This window comes from Alligator mississippiensis, chromosome 2 (genome assembly GCF_030867095.1).
Source record: "Alligator mississippiensis isolate rAllMis1 chromosome 2, rAllMis1, whole genome shotgun sequence".
In the NCBI taxonomy this organism is placed as follows: Eukaryota; Metazoa; Chordata; order Crocodylia; family Alligatoridae; genus Alligator; species Alligator mississippiensis.
This window is the reverse complement of record NC_081825.1, coordinates 23,962,008-23,976,324: the sequence shown is the minus strand read 5'-3', so window position 1 is coordinate 23,976,324 and position 14,317 is coordinate 23,962,008. Positions and strand designations below refer to the sequence as shown.

Here is a 14,317-nt window from a genome sequence, read left to right as displayed (position 1 = left end):
AGGAGAGGGGAGCAGTGCCAGTGGCATTGCCTGTGCCTGAGACTGCATTCCCTCCAAAAGCACCAGCCATAACGCCACCCCACACCACAACAACAAGCAGCAGCACCAGCATGACAGCCTCCTCCACTCCCATTTTGCTTTTCATGCTGAGCCTTCCAATGCCAGAGAAAGAGCTGGAGCTGGATCTGAGTGCCCTAGCAAGGGAAATTCTAAGGAAGGAGGGGGAATCATCTGAGTTTGTGCTCTACACCTCTCAAGTTTCCCCTAGAGCCAGGTCTCCCTTCCCCAGAAGGCACTTCAAAGGAGTCTGAGTCCACTCCTCCTGTTGCTGTTCCTCTGTCTGCTGAGGAGGGTGAAATTGTAGCACCCACACATTCACCTGCACCCCAGAAGTGAGTGGGTAGTGTGGTCTGGGATCATTTTGAGCTGGCAGATGACCTCACATACACCATCTGCCTGCACTGCCAAGCCAAAATCAGCTGGAGCAAGGGAACAAAACACATTAGTACCATGGGGATACTGAAGCATCTCTGCAGGCATCACCCACTTGCCCTTGCTCCTCCTTATCCTGGCACCAGCAGAAGCATGCCCAAAGAGAAGTCCCCCTCTCACTTCAAAGCCCTTGTCCTCTTAAAGCAGAGGCAGGCCACACTGGAACAGTGGGGGAAAGGCAGACAGAAAGGCGGGGGGGCATGTTGCAAAGGCAAGCAAGATCACTCAGAGCATTGGGGAGATGCTTGCTGTGGATGGTCAGCCCTTCTCACTCTAAAGCCCCTGTCCCCCCAAAGCAGAGCCACGCCACCATGGAACAGTGGGGGAAAGGTGGACAGAAAACGGGGCGCATTGCAAGGGCGAGTGAGATTACCCAGAGCATTGGTGAGATGCTTGCTGTTGATGGTCAGCCCTTCTTCCTAGTTGAGTGGCCAGGGTTCAGGCAGCTCATGGTGCTCATGGCCCCATCATACCAAGTGCCCACATGCACCAACTTCAGCAGGATGATGGTGCCCTCCCTGTATGAGGCATGCAGGGAGTACTTGAGAGAGGAGCCACACAAGGCAGGTCTGCAGGTGGCCTAACACATCACTTTGAACATCTGGAGCAGCCAGGGTGGAGATCATGCCTACCTCTCCCGCACAGGGAACTGGTGCGACCAGTCAGACCATCAGTGGGCTCTTTTTCAAGCCGAGGTGATTGATGAATCTCACATGGCACCTGAGATTATGGGGCCATTAATTGCTTGCCGCAGGGGTCGCTCACTGGGCAGGGTGAGCTCACCTGCCGGTTCATGTTCACCAACAATGGGGCCATATGGTCAAGGTGGTCCATGATGCCAACTTTGTGGGGGGAAAGGGCTGCTGGTGACAGTGCCAGCACAACCAGCAAGCTCATTTTCTAATGCAGAAAGGTGTCTGGCTGCTGCCACCAAAGCCTCAAGGGGAGCAAGATGCTGTGGGATAAACAAGCAGAGCTGAACATTCCACCGCACAAAATCATGCAGGATGTGGAGACTCAGTGGAACTCCATGCACCTGATGTTTGAGAGGCTGGTGGAGCAACAGAAAGCCATCTATGATGGCCTTGCTCAGGGAGATTGGGATCACCGGCCCCCTGAACAGAGCTGAGTGGGATACTATGTCCCAGATCTTGGTGGTCCTCAAGCCCTTCCTAGAAGCCACTGAGACCCTCAGCACTGGCGATGCTCTCCTTAGCCAGGTGACCCCATAATGAGGGAACTTCAGAGCCAAATGGAGAGCTTCCAGGGGATCAATGTTCCTGACTGGGGCAAGCCTCTGTCACCAGATGTCCAAGCACTGGTAAGGTGGCTGAAGGAGGGCATCAGGAAGTGGCTTGATCCCTTGTGGTCCAGTATGGTCTCCGTGCTGGCAGCCATGTGTGACCTGAAGGTGAAGGGCAGTGTATGCAGCAGCCAAACTCTGAATGACAGTGGAGGTTCTGGTGAAGAGAGTCAGGGAGGCAGAATGGCAGAGGCAGGGGGACATGGATCTATGAATCTATGGAAAAGGGGGATCCACTGTCCCATGCTAGCATGCCATCCACCAGCCAGTCTCCTCCTCCACCACAGGCACTGCTAATGTTGGCCAAGTGCATGGCTTTCATGGTGGGGTTCAGAGGCACCAGACCCCACCATCATGTAGGTAGTGCTCAGGCCTTGGTGGCTGCCTATGTCACCAAGGATTTGAAGCTGGTGCTGTGTGACCCCTTGGCCTACTGGGCAAGCTGCAGCCAGATGTGGCCGGATCTGGCTATGGTTGCCTGTGAGCACCTCTCCTGTCCACCGACCAGTGTTCCAAGCGAGAGGGTGTTCAGCATTGCTGGGGATGTTGTGATGCCCCACTTCACTTGCCTGGATCCTGGTTTGGTGGAGCAGCTGGTGTTCCTGAAGATGAACCTCTCACTGCTGGAGTTCCCCAAGCTCCAGGTGCAGATGGAATGAATGCTACCCTCCTCACTCCTTCTGTACCTATTTCCTTTTTTCCTTTTTTAAAAGCCATTTAATGCCCTCCTTTCAGAGCTGGAGGGGGCACTCACTGCCTCACTAGCCAGTAGGGGAATCACATGTCCCTGCTGAGCTTCTGTGCCAGCATGAATTTGGAGGTATTGGTTAGGGCTATGGGGAAGGAGGAGGCCCAAGGTCCTGGGCATGATCACTAAAACTGCACTTTGCCAGGGTGGGGGAGGCCTGGTGGGACTTCTGGCAGTGCAACAGCCCTGTAAATGCCAGGACCGAGGATCCCAATGGTGAAAGGTGGGTAGGAGGCACCATGACCTTCAGCTACCACATGCACGCACAGCGTCTTGGCTGGGGAAAGCCAGACCCATCACGTCTTTGACAGGCCTGAGGCTTGCTGTTTGCAGTCGAGTTGTGAGGCTCCCGGTGAGCTCAGCTTAGCTGCCTGGGATGCCAGCTTTTGGGTTGAAAAACACTGTGTTAGGTTGAGTAAGTACCTGCAGTTAGTGTGTCTGTGTGCTGTTCCTGGATGGAAGGAATAGTAAAGAAGGCAGAGGCTGGCATGCAATGGAGGCAAGAAAGCCAGTCAGTGAAAATGGAAATGGAGGCATCAGAGGGTGAGGGACAGGCTCGGAGTGGGGGGGGGGGGCGGGAGAGAAAGGGGGGATGTAGCAGGGCAGGTAAAAGTGGAGAGGTACCTCGGGAGTCAGATGTCTGGCAGGTCGCAGTGTGTCAGAATTCCAATGTCTATATTGAGTCCATGGAGTTTCTGTACCTATTACCTAAGAGGCTGAAGAAGTGAAGTTCATAGGCCCAGCTGTAAAAAGTGGTTTGTAAACTCAAACAAGCACCAAACTGTGCTAACCTAACCTCATCACCAGAACTGAAGCCAACTTCCTACAGCTCAAAACACAAAACCTGCCAACAACCTCCAGCACCCCCACAAACTGAACACCACAGTCTATCAAAGATAACAATACCCAACTACCTGTGGGGGCACATTTCTCTAGGGTTGGAAGGGACCTCAACAGATCATTGAGTCCGACCCCCTGCCTTGGGCAGGAAAGAGTGCTGGGGTCAGATGACCCCAGCTAGATGCCTATCCAGCCTTCTCTTAAAGACCCCCAAGGTAGGGGAGAGAACCACTTCCCTTGGAAACCCATTCCAACTTTTGGCCACCCTTACCATGAAGAAGTGCTTCCTGATTTCTAGCCTTAATTTACTCTGTCAGTTTGTGACCATTGTTTCTTGTTACCCCAAGAGACGCCCTGGTGAACAGAGCATCTCTGGTTCCTTGCTGCCCCTCCCTAATGAATTTGTAGGTGGCCACAAGATCACCTCTCAGCCTTCCTTTGCAGAGGCTGAAGAGGTCCAGGTCCCTCAGTCTCTCCTCATAGGGCTTAGTCTGCAAACCCTTAACCATATTAGTGGCCCTCCTCTGGCCCTTTCAAAGTTATCCAAATCCTTCTTAAAGTATGACGTCCAAAACTGGACACAGTACAGTACTCCAGCTGTGATCTGACCAGTGCTGCATAGAGGGGAAGTATCGCCTCCTTGGATCTATTTGTCATGCATCTGCTGATGCATGATAAAGTGCGGTTAGCTTTGCTGATGATTTCATCACACTGACAACTCATGTTCATCTCGGAGTTCACTATAACTCCAAGATCCCTTTCCACATCTGTGTTGCTGAGAGGGTCATTCCCCAGCCAGTAAGTGTGCTGGATATTTTTACACCCTAGGTGCAGCACTCTGCATTTGTCCTTGTTGAACTGCATCCTTTTGTCTTCTGCCCACTTTTCCAACCTGTCCAGGTCCGCTTGCAATCATTCCTTACTCTCTGGTATGTTCATTTCACCCCACAATTTAGTATCTTCCACAAATGTGGACAGAGTACCCTTCACGCCCACATCCAAGTCACTGATGAAGACATTGAAGAGTACAAGTCCAAGGACTGAGCCCTGTGGGACCCCACTGCCCACATCCTTCCACATAGATACTGACCTGTCCACCACCACTCTCTGGGTGCAACCCCCAAGCCAATTTGCTACCCACTGGACTGTATAATCATCTAAGTCACAGCCTCTTAATTTATTTATGAGAATGGGATGAGATACCATATTGAAGGCCTTCCTAAAATCCAAGTAAATGACATCCACCTCTACTCCTGTGTCTAAGAGTTTTGTGACCTGGTCATAAAAAGAAACCAGGTTAATCAGGCACAATCTACCAGCTATGAATCCATGCTGGTTGCCTTGCTGCATTATTTTTCCCACTGGACTCCCACAAATATGATCCTTAATAATTTTTTCAAAGACTTTTCCAAGGATAGAGGTGAGACTGACTGGCCTATAATTACTTGGATCCTCCATCCTCCCCTTCTTGAAAATAGGGACCACATTGGCCCTTTTCCAGTCCTCCAGGACCTGACCCAAGCACCACAAGTGCTCAAACAGCCGTGCCAGTGGTTTTACTATGACACTGGCCAATTCCTTCAGTACCCTTGAATGAAGCTCATCCGGGCCTGCTGACTTGAACACATCTAGTCCATCCAAGTGATTCTGCACCAAGTCAGTGTCAATAGTTGGTAAGCTGGTGCCCCTCTGATGCCCATCTAAGAACCCATTAGGAGACTTTTCTTGACCCTGATTCAGGAACACTGAGGCAAAAAAACTCACTGAAGAGCTTAGCCTTGTCCCCCCTGTCTATCAGTAACTGCTCCTGCTTGCTCAGTATGGGTCCTATGCTGCCCTGTGCCTTCCTTTTACTCCCTACATACCTAAAAAAAGAGGTTTTTTTTTTCTTTAATTTGCATTGCTAGCCTCAGCTCCATAGTTGCTTTGACCTTTCTAACTGCCTCCCTGAAAGTGCAGGCCAAGTAGGTATACTCCTCCTTGGTAGCTTCCCCCTGCTTCCATGGCCTATATGCCTCTTTTTTTGTCTTTAGGCTTCCCTGGATTTCTCTTTTTAGCCAAGGAGGTTTTCTGGCCCCTTTGCCCCCTTTCCCTCATATTGGGATTGTCTCCCTCTACGCCCAAAGAATTGCTTCCTTTGGGAACGACCACCCTTCCTGGACTCCCATCTCACCAGTACTTCTATCCTGCAGTGCATCATTGACTAAACTCATGAGCTGACTGAACACCTGAGCTCACTCATATGCCTTCCTAAAGTCAACCACTTCTACCCTACTAGGGTTATCTTTCCCACCCTACACCATATGGTGAATTGATTTGATTGATGGTCAGAGTTCCCAAGGTGACCACGAATCTGCAGCTCCCCTACCAGGTATTCCCCATAGCCAACATCAAGTCCAGTAAGGCATTCCCCCTAGTGGGACCATATACCTCCTGCATTAGGGGCAGTTTAGGTCCCCCATGACAATCAAGTCTTTAGATCGTATGGCCTCCGAGAGCTGCCTTGAGAATTCCAGGTCTAGCTTCTCCTCTTGATGTGGAAGTCTGTAGTAGACCCCCACCACCAAGTCCCTTTCTTCCCTGACATTTGTGAATTGTAACCCCTCAACTTTGTCCTCCTCTGGTCCCATTTTGATTAGGGTAGATGTATAATGCTCCTTAACATAGAAAGCAACTCCCCCCCCCCCACTTCCTCCTTACTCTGTCCCATCTGTACAACCTATAGCCCTCAATGAATACTGTCCAGTCATGGGTAGGGTCCCACCAGGTTTCTGTTAGCCCCACTAAATCAAAGTCATTGTTTGTAAGCAGCTGTGCAAATTCTTCCTACTTGTTCCCCATGCTCCTAGCATTAGTATATAAGCACTTGAGCCCTCTGCATGATGCCTTTGGTGCCCCATCGTTCTGCTACCCAATGGGCCCTTTAGGATTTACAGGGCATGCTCTGTCGCATGTCTCGTAGCTTGTAGGTCTTAGATTCTCTCCATCTCCTGCCTCCCCATCCCCCGTCAAACCTAGTTTAAAGCTGGCATGTGTGTGTCCTAAGAGTGGTGCTGGATGTGGGCAGGAGGTAGGGGGTGTGTGTGTGGCTGGGCAGGAAGGCTGGGGCAGGGAATGCAGCAGTAGGGTCTCTTGCATCTGCTGCCTTGGCCCCCCGCATGCAGATGCACAGCTATTCTGGGACCAGGGGTGGGCTGGGAGGAGGGGCTGCTGGGGCCAGGAAGGCAAGCACCATGCCCAGCTGGAGCAGGGGTGATCTGGGCAGGGGCTGGAATAACCATGGTGCAGGGAAGCAGGATGGGCAAGGAGGGAACTGCCACTTGTTGCCCCTGCTCTGGGCACAATGGTCTTCAGCAGGAAGGGGACTGACCAGGAACCAGAGAGTGGGGCTGTGTTTCCAAGATGGCAGCCAAATGGCAGCATATGGCTGGAGGCTGGAGCTCCCTCTGGTGACCACAGGGGCACATGCTGGAGGGACTTAGCACTAAATTTAATGCAAAGTCTCTGCATGTGTAGACACCTGCTAAAAGTTGCTTAGTGCACATTAGCTTAATGCACAGTGAATGTAGTTGGGTTTAAATGCAGGTATAAGTGCATGCCTAAAGTCTTGTAAGAGAACCAGACTGCTCACAGTAAAACTATTGAATGCTGCAGTACTTGTTGACTCTGTGCCATGTGATTTAGTAATGTGTGGGGTGCCAAATTCCCTTACATCTCTCGGTGCTGCCATTAAACTTTGCAAGTTAGCCTCTCACTTGATTTTGCTAATTCCAACTGAACCTAAAAGCTCCCTTTAAGAGACTTCCAAAATTCTCAGCCAATAACTGGATCTATAAAGAAAGCATATTTGAGCCGATACCAATATCAATTCAGGAATGTATAACATACTGCCTGATTAAATCTAGAGGGAAAGCAGAGGTATTAAAACACTCAGACAAAAAACAATAATTACATAAGTTTACAAAAACATAAGGAAAACCATCCAGCCTCATTTAAAACAAAATCTTATGTGGAATAACAAATAAACTTAGGCTCCCAGAGAAAGAGAAACAATCTAGGAACACTGCCTCAACTTTCTCCAAGAACTGTACTACGTAAATGGCTTTTGTAGTCTATTCTAAAAGTCATCACGTTTAGGTTGTTTTAGAGCATTTTCTAGAAAGCTTCCACAAAATATCCTCCCAACAGCTTCACTAGAAGAGGGATCCAGGTCAGCTTCTTTTATTTACCCAAGCTATGGTGGAGGTATGTCACCATAAGAGAGATAATCTTATGTCAATCATAAGAGAGGTAGGGATGTTCCAAGCTTTAAAAGTGATAATCAACATTTCTTTGTGGGTATAGCATACCACATGTGCAAGTGTGCCCATTTAAGCCTGCTCTGTGTGTGTGTGTGTGTGTGTGTGTGTGTGTGAGAGAGAGAGAGAGTGCATATATATGTATATCTCAACCAGAGATCCAGTATATACAGCACACAGTAGACACAGTGATTAGGTGGACTCTTGAGGTACATTCTACACATTTATATTCCCCATTTATACAAATTCCATATGAGGCCCATTTCTCAAACTTTTTGTGTCCTTACACCCTCTTTGCTTGCCAATAACAATGACCGCATTTCCCAATTTGCTCATATCCCACTCACCTGTGTATGGAGTGGGGTTTGAAATTAATTATGTTTTGCCAATATAGTTTTGGGAAGAGGGATTACTAGCTGATAAATGCAGCAGATCCAGAAGGTGGAGCCTAAAAACACTGTTTTTCTAGTTTTTCTAATGTCTTAGCCTGGGCAGTGGGTCTCATAGGGTGGCTAATGAAACTACCCAGATGGTTAAAAAACACTTATTATTTGAATAACTATGGTACCTAGGAGTCCCAGTCATCATCCAGGACCCTACTCTTCTGAGCACTGTACAAAAAAATGGCCTCTGTCCGAAAGAGCTTACAAAGTTGAGCATAAGAAGGAACAAGTGGACTGCAATGCCCATTAGGTTTTTAGGTAACCATTTTAAATGGGTACTTTATATTGTGAAGTATGAATTTTCACATGCAACCACAGTGGAGGGAGAAAATATTATTTGGGGGGGCTGAGTAAAACTTAAACTTAAAAGATAGCTCTACATGCATAGACATACATGCACACACCATACAACAGGTAAGTTTGCAGAGGGGAAAGGGTGTGGGGGAGGGAAGGGGTGGATGGGAGCAGATTGAGGCTCCCACAGTGAGGGAGGGAGTGAGGCAGAGGGAGGGACAGGGGTTAGTGGGGCCCCAGGGTGGGTCAAGAGATGGTTGGAGCCTGGGCAGTTTGTCCAGGGGTATGGGGGAGGCGGGGACACCCACTGCTGTGCATACCCCGGAGCAGGCATATGGGGCACGAGCCACCCAGATATGTGCATGAGGCATCATGGAGGCAGGCTGCTTCTGTGGGCTGGGCTCTGTGCCCCACTGCTGCTGCCTCAGGAGTCATGTGCAATGCCATGTACCTCCTGTGGCTGGGTGGGCAGGGGACATGGTGCAGGCACAGCCAGCATGCAGGAGGCACATGGCATCATCCTGGGGTGTGCGCAGAGATGGGAGCCCCCCAACATGCCTGGATGAGTGGCCTTATGGCCCTATCCACCCCAGCCCCTGCCCCACTCCATCCCTCACTGTTGTGACCTCGATCTGGCCCTCCATGCACTTTCCCTCCCCCGTGCCCCTGTCCCCTGCACACTTACTGGCTGATCTTGTATGGCGAACTTTAAACTAGGTTTTGCTGGGGGATGGGGATGCAGAGGAACATGAGAACACTTCGCCATCAAGCCAGGTGATGCACACAGGTAATGCCCAGGTAAGTGACAGGGGCCAGGGCAGGCTTAGGAACAAGGGGGTGGCACAGGCACCTACAGGAGCCCTCAAATGCCTCTACACAAATGCTTGAAGCATGGGGAAAAAGCAGGAGGAACTCACCCTCCTGCTGGCTAGCAAAAACCCAGACCTAGTGGGGCTCATGGAAACCTGGCGGGATTCTACCCATAACTGGCCAGTGGACATCAAGGGATATACGCTGTACAGGCAAGACAGAACAGGGAAAGATCAGGGGGTGGGGGGTAGCGCTATATGTGAAAGAGCAATACATGCCCTCAATGATCAGGATGGGGTCAGAGGAGGGGCAAAATGAGGTACTCTGGGTAAGAATACAAGGGGGGCATGGGGAAAAGGACTTGATAGTGAGTGTCTACTACAGATTGCCTCACCAGGGGGACAAGCTGGGCCTGGAATTCTCAGGTCAGCTCACAGAGGCTGTAAAGTCAAGGGATGTGGTTGTCATGGGTGACTTAATCTACCCAGACATCTGCTAGGAGGAGCAGTCAGCCAGGTCCGACTGCTCATAGTTTCACAGCAGCTAGGGTCAGGAGGGACCTGAACAGATCATCTAGCCTGACCCCCTGCCACAGGCAGGAATGAATGCTGGGTTTACAAGACCCCAGACAGGTGATCATCCAACCTCCTCTTGAATTTGCCCAAGGTAGGGGTGAGGACCACTTCCCTAGGAAGTTGGTTCCAGATCCTAGCCACCCTAACTGTAAAATATTGCCTTCTGATCTCTAACCTAAACTGATTCTCCATCAGCTTATTACCATTGTTTCTTGTCACCCCAGGTGGTGCTGGGGAGAAAAGGGCTCTGCCTATTTGCTGTTGATTTCCCCTGATGAGCTTGTAGGCAGCCACTAGGTCTCCCCTCAGTGTCCTCTTGCTAAGGCTAAACAGGTTCAGGTCCTTCAGTCTCTCCTCATAGGGCCTGTCCCGCAGCCCTCTCACCAAGCGGGTGGCCCTCCTCTGAACCCTCTCCAGGCTGGCCACATCCCTTTTGAAGTGCGGTGCCCAGTACTGGATGCAGTACTCCAACTGCGGCCTGACCAAAGTCACATAGAGGGAGAGTATCACCTCTCTGGACCGGCTTGAGATGCACCTTTGGAGGTTCCTAGCTGGGATACAGGACCTCCACCTAACCTAGGAGGTGCATAGTCCCACCAGGGGAAATGCCTTGCTGGACTTGGTCCTTGCCACAGGCAATGATGTGGTGAGGTGTCTGCGGGTCCTTGACCACCTGGGCAACGGTGATCATCACCTGCTGGAATTTACTATCCAGTGAAGGGTGATGAAAACAAGCAGCAAGGCAGAGGTCCTCAACTTCAGGAGGGCTGACTTCTGTAAGCTAAGGTTAGTAGGAGAGGCATTGGGGTCTCGGAGGTTCAATGAGATGGGAGTCCAAGATGGGTGGTTGTTCCTCAAGCAGATGATCCTCTGAGATCAAAGGGAGTCAGTCCCAATGCACACCAAGTGGGGAAGGAGTGCTAAGAAGCCCCCATGGCTCAGCAAAGCCATCCAGGGATGCCTGAGGGCAAAAAAGGAGGCGTCAAACAGTGGAAGCAAGGGGCTATCACCAAGGAGGATTACACCTCCATTGCTCAGGACTGCAGGGAGTCTGTTAGGAAGGCCAAGGCAGAGACAGAGCTAGGGCTAGTGACCAGAATTAAGGATAATAACAAGTCCTTTTTCAAATACGTAGGAAGTAAGACGAAGGCACTAGGTAACATGGGGCCCCTACAGGATAGGCTTGGCAATCTGGAGATTGTGGCAAATGAAAAATCTGACCTCTTTAATGAATTCTGTGCCCCCATATTCCTGAACAGGGACTGGGACATCTCCCCCACTAGAACTGTGGATGGACCCAGGGGAGGCACCATCATGCCCAGGGTCAAGGATGACCTAGTTAGGGAACTTTTGGAGGGGCTGGATGTGTTTAAATCAGTAGATCCCGATGTTCTTCACCCGAGGATGCTGAGGAAATTGGCAGGGGTCATAGTGGGGCTTCTGGTATGGCTATATGAGCACTTGTGTCGCACTGGCCAGGTACCAGAGGATTGGAAAAGGGCTAATGTGGTCCCCATTTACAAGAAGGGGAGAAAGGAGGGCCCTGGCAATTATAGGCCAGTCAGTCTTACCTTGATCCTTGGGAAAACCTTTGAGAAAATTATCAAGGATCACATCTGCAAGGGCCCAGCAGGGGAGGTAATGATCAGGGGCAACCAACATGGGTTCATTGAGGGCAGGTCCTGTCTGACTAACCTGGTTTCTTTTCATGATCAGGTCACCAAGTCCCTGAATGAGGGTGTCGGGATGGATGTCGTCTTCCTAGACTTTAAGAGGGCCTTTGACATGGTCTCTCACCACATTCTCTTAAAAAACTAGGTGACTGTGGCATCGATGCCTACACAGTCAGATGGGTGGCAAATTGGCTAGATGGTCGCACCCAGAGAGTGGTGGTGGATGGGTCATTTTTGATCTGAAGTGATGTGGGCAGTGGAGTCCCCCAGGACTCAGTCCTGGGGCCTATATTGTTTAACATCTTTGTCAGCAATCTGGATGTGGAATGCACGCTGTCCAAATTTGCTGACGACACCAAGTTGTGGGGTGAGGTGGGCATGCTGCAGGGGAGGGACAGAATCCAGCTAGATCTAGACAAATTACAGAGGTGGGTGGATGAGAAGAGGATGGAATTCAATACAAACAAGTGCAAGGTGCTGCATCTAGGGAGGAGAAACCAGCAACACACCTATCGGCTGGAAAACACCCTTCTTGTCAACATGGTAGCAGAAAGGGATCTTGGGGTCATTGTTGACTCCAGGATGAACATGAGCCACTAATGTGAGGAAGCGGTCAGTAAGGCTAACTGCACCTTGTTGTGCATCTACAGATGCATCACAAGCAGGTCCAGGGAGGTGATCCTTCCCCTCTATGCGGCATTGGCCAGGCCACAGTTGGAGTACTGCGTCCAGTTCTGTGGAATACTAGGAATAATGGCCACAAACTGTTAGAGAGAAGGTTCAGGCTGGACATCAGGAGATACTACTTTACAGTTAGGGCTGCCAGGGTCTGGAATGGACTCCTAAGGGAGGTGGTGCTCTCTCCTACCTTGGGGGTCTTCAAGAGGAGGCTAGACAGATATTTGGCTGGGGTGTTATGACCCCAGCACTCATTCCTGCCTGGGGCAGGGGGTCGGACCTGATGATCTGTTTAGGTCCCTGCCGACCGTAAGCACTATGAAACTTACCTGCTGGGTGCTACTCCTCACATGGCCGGGCTGTGTTGCTGGCCACCTGCAGACTCTGGCTGCTCATCTGCATGTGTGTGTGCCCTGCCCCCCTTCCCCCCTGCCCTGCTGCAGCCACCCGGACCCCAGGCTGCCCTGTGGCATTCTGTGCTGCCACCACTGCCCTGCATGGTGTGGGGGCTAAGTCCTATTAGCCCCAGCCTTCTGCTGCCTAAGCATGCAACTGTGATTTGCAGTGGCTTGTATATGTTATCAATGACCTATAAGATATGAATATGCACACATTTCCTCATGTGATCCATTCATCATCTTCATGACTTATGCTTGATAGATGTCTTTGGGCCTTGTAGGGTTCTGTGATAGGGGGCCATCCCCGGGCCTGTCCAATGTTGGCCTGAACCTCTGTTTCTGGCTAACCACTCACCTTTCTCACCTGCCATGCCTTGAAGGAACAATAAAATGATGTTACTCAGGAGCAAAGCTGCCCATTTACTACCTTGATGTCAGGGGTAGCTATCCACCACTCTAAACCTCCCCTACATAGTGGCCCATGCCTCATAGATGGTATGTAAAAACTAGCACTCTTAATTCTGATTTGGCTTTGAGTGGCCTTGGGCTCGCTGCAGCCCTGTCTCTGTGCCCTCTCCGGTGCTGGGGCTCTAAACTGTAGGGGGTTCCCCTATGAGGCCTCCTCCTCCCCAGTAGCCTCAGTCCAATCCACCGGTAAAAACAACAACATAAATGAGCCCCTGGGCTATAACATAATATGAATCATGGAAGTCACACTCTGCCTCTTTAAAACCCCAAACTGCTCTTTCAGTATTGAGTGTCTCCCAGCCCTGGGTACCTTGTAGACTCCTAAAACCATATTAGCCCTTATAGTGCGCAAGTTTGTTATTACCCTGAAATAAAATAGTTTTCTGATATCATACTGTTAGGTTTATAATAATTTGGATTATTAAGAAGTATTAGCTTTACAGCTGAATACAAGGCATGACCTGTGGCCTAGCAATGCAGCTAACCACAAGGCAGAATGATAGCTAGGCCTTTGCTTGTGTCAAGTAATCATTTTAACTACACCAAGCATTTTCTGAGTTAAAAAGTAAATCTGTGTCTGTGTGCTAAAAAAAATCAGCTACAGCAAGAAGTAAGACAAGACAGAAAAACCATTGTTTGAGCTTACTGGTTGTGTCCTTGAGAAGTATCTTCTACTGTGTAAGGTTTTGTTAAGATAATGTTACTGTTACTTAACTTTTAGCTTTTAAAAAGTGCTAGTTCAGCTTAATAGAAATATGCTGTTATAAAGATTTATAAAGCACCGCCCCAAGTATTGCTTTTTGTTAACCATATAGTCTTGCTTTGTTATAAAAAGTATAAAAGATTGCCTCACCCTTGAGGGGGGGCCATTTTGCCTTTTGCTGGCTTTATGGTCTTTGCTCGAGCAAATAAACAGCTGTCTTTCTTTACCCGCGTTGTCTGTCAATCAAATTACAGCTAAACAACAAACCTTAGGGAGGTTTCTCCCACCACACCCTGTAAACAGTCTATCCAGCAGCCACAGCTTCCCTGGGTAGCTCTTCTCTGAAGGAGCTCCTTCCCCTGGCAGCTTGCCAGAGAACTAACTCCTGCTCCCTGGGCTTATGCCCAGAGCCGTATCTCCTTCCAGTCAGCTGACCAGCCTGTGTGGTTGGGCTTTTAACACCTGCCCTCCTGGTACTTAGTGTTCCTAAAGGCTCTGGTCTTAAAGGGGCCACCCTGCCTCCAAGTAACAGGGCTAGGGTTCCCTGCTACAGGCTCCTGTATCTCAGGTAAGGGTGATTTAGGTCATTAGCTC

The 14,317-nt window shown here is 50.0% G+C and overlaps 1 protein-coding gene across 1 annotated transcript in view; it reads right to left on the bottom strand.

The window, feature by feature from the left end:
- The window catches only part of LOC102568948 (peroxisomal acyl-coenzyme A oxidase 3), an 83,737-nt gene extending 69,643 nt beyond the window's left edge, over window positions 1-14,094 (bottom strand). Inside the window, exon 1 of the mRNA XM_059721543.1 lies at window positions 13,991-14,094. The gene's annotated coding sequence lies outside the window, so the exon portion shown is untranslated. The remainder of the gene's footprint in view (window positions 1-13,990) is intronic.
- Window positions 14,095-14,317: the final 223 nt, after the last annotated feature.